Source organism: Aplysia californica, unplaced genomic scaffold (assembly GCF_000002075.1).
Source record: "Aplysia californica isolate F4 #8 unplaced genomic scaffold, AplCal3.0 scaffold00159, whole genome shotgun sequence".
NCBI lineage: Eukaryota > Metazoa > Mollusca > Gastropoda > Aplysiida > Aplysiidae > Aplysia > Aplysia californica.
In genome coordinates, this window is record NW_004797429.1 from 1,300,162 (window position 1) to 1,303,006 (window position 2,845).

Consider the following 2,845-nt stretch of genomic DNA (forward strand, 5'->3'; position numbering starts at 1 on the left):
CGCGCCCCGGGTCGCTGTTCCTGGTTAACCTGGACGACAATGCGACCTTATGCAGTTGCGAGCGCCGCACAACCTTACTAAAACATTTTTTTAAACTCTTTCCCAGCGCAGCCAAGTCATGTCATAGAAAAATGAGAACGAACTATTATGCTTTGTGTTTTCCTGAAATGCTGCCAACGTTTTCTATAGTTTTAATTTTGTAAACTAAAAAAACAAACTTAGTACGGTAACTGTATTTCATTCACGACTATTCAAGCACCTCTGTTAACTGAGATGGGAGTGTGGGTTGCAGGCGGGTGCTCTGGTGTTGTTTGCTCCTTCTTTCCTATCCAGAATCTGTCATCCTTATCCCTCCTCCTTTTTGTATTTTTTACTCTCTTGTAATACCTCTAAACTGTGACACTTATATTGCCGATTGTGTTGCAAGTGCCGTAAAACCCTTACTAAAACAAATGGCGGTGGGGGATTGAGTATACATCAACTTTCTTAATTGCATATTACGCACTCGACCCCATCATTGAAAGCAGTAGCCGCTTTGTCCACGTCCTCTGCTCTGATACGATAAAATGCATTTGAACGTTTATGTCTTAGACAAGTCCTCAGCCAGGACCTTTCAAAATCAATCTTTTTGGTTAACCAAGTATGAGATTTGAGTAGGAAAAAAAGTTTTCTTCAGATGAACTGCCTACCAAGATCTTCCTGTCATTATCTTTTTCCTCAGATACAAGAGCCAGGTACACGTAATGCCCCCTTTCGTGCAGAACATAATCATTCAGATTCAAGTACATGTATGTATAGTTGATTGAATCAGAACATCTCAAGCGATGGCGATTGTCTCTTTACTTTATAAAGGGAAGGGACTCTGCAGGAGGGAGCTAAAAAGTGGATGCCAGTTAGCTAAGCTATTCAGAATCAGGGTGCTAAAGATAGTTTAAAATTCAATACACTTAAATCAATGTGACTTCCTAAAAGGTAGAAATACTGCCAGTCTTCTGAGTAAATTGGATAATAATTAAAAATACTCAATAGCATTAGTATGGCGCACTACCCCTCTCTACAGTAAACTCTATGGGTTTTGTACTATATTTTTGCCGAAGCAGACCTTAGAACATTCAGAAACATTCTCAGCTTCACCGGAAGCATACAGTGCATGCAGCTGATTAAGCGCTTAAACACTACCAAACTGACAATATATTTCACTGTCTAAAGTTGGGTACCCATTCTCACCTGGGTGAAGTGAGGAAAATTCGTGTAAAGTGCCTTTCTTGTGGACACAATGTCGGGTCCCTGACGGGATTCGAGCCCACTTCCTCACGGTTGCAAGTCTGAGAGACCTATCACAAGGCCACCGATACAATGCATTGATGTATATTATCAAAAATATACAACATCTAAACTTACTGTCCTTTCATTTGACTACGAAAAGGCATTTGGTACTATTTCTGAAAGTGAGTGGGTAAATATATTATTATGTAGAGCATTCGAGTTGTGTGATGTATTCATGCGAACGATTGAAACATTTATGACCAGTAAAAAGGTATGTGAAAGGGAAAAAATGTTTTAAATCAACTGAATGGGAAGCTCAAAAGTGAATCCCATGATTATATCCAGGTTAACCATTATTGTTTGTTTTTTTGTTTGTTTTCGTAAAGTGTTTTACGGCGCTCGCAACTGCATAAGGCCATATGAGCCTAATATTTGGAAATTTGGAATTTTGCCCGGGTGGTGGCCGAAGCCTACTCTTATCGATTTTTAGACCACCAAAGGATCTTTAACGTGCGCAACTTGCACACGGGGCCTCCGAGATTTTTCGCCCTTGTCCGAGAAGATCAGGGGTGTGGCTAAAAGACAGCAGTAAGAAGAAGCGAAGGAGTAGCAGTAGAAAGGCTGCAGAAAGAATCAGGAGACCAGACGAAGGGGCAAAGGAGGTGAGGGGGTGGGGGCAGAAAGAGGAGACGAAAGCAGACGACAGAACATTGGTAGAGAGCAGGAAATGATGTGAAAGGAGACACATTTAGAGAAGAAAATTTTTCGGTCGCTACCCGGATTCGAACCCGGGACCTCTTTGAATGAGAGGCCAACCTCTAGGCCACGAGAGCCCCCATTGTCTGTTTAGGTCGTAGAACTGTTGGAAATTAAAATATGGTAAGACCCTTAATCAAGGGAATTGAGATACCCAACTAAGTCCACTGTACAAATATTAGACAGTATGCTGATGACACAGAATTTTTACTTAGACCATGAGACCTCTGGATTGCATTTAAGCAAAGATAAATCCAAGACATTCTGTCCTGTAAACCACACGTACTCTTGTGACTAACAGCAAGGCATATAGTTTAGAGTGATTTGGCGGACATTCTTATTCCAGAGTGACATATTTTCAACTTTGTGTCATATTTGCTTTCTGGCTGCTGATAATATCCGAAAGTGTCATTGCATTGTAGTGAGGGCATTAAAAAAAAAGGAGAACACCAATATGCAGTGCCCTGAACATCTTCATGATTTTTACACTTTCACTTGCCACTCCAACTACAGAAAACGAAGACATCAAGATGAAGAACGGATTTGTGTAAGCGTTGAAAACATGCAGAATTTATGGGAAAGAAAATAACGATGCCCTGGAAAGGCTGAAGAGGCTTTCAATGAAGAGGCCATTCGCAGAGAGATGCGAAGAGTTCAGAAAAGTGGCATTTGTCTTGTAAGTGTTTCCGTTTCTACGGTTTTCGAGGGACACTTGAGAATCACAGCTCAGCTATCATCCCACTCCTACACACACACACACACACACACACACACACACACACACACACACACACACACACACACACACACACACACACACAGA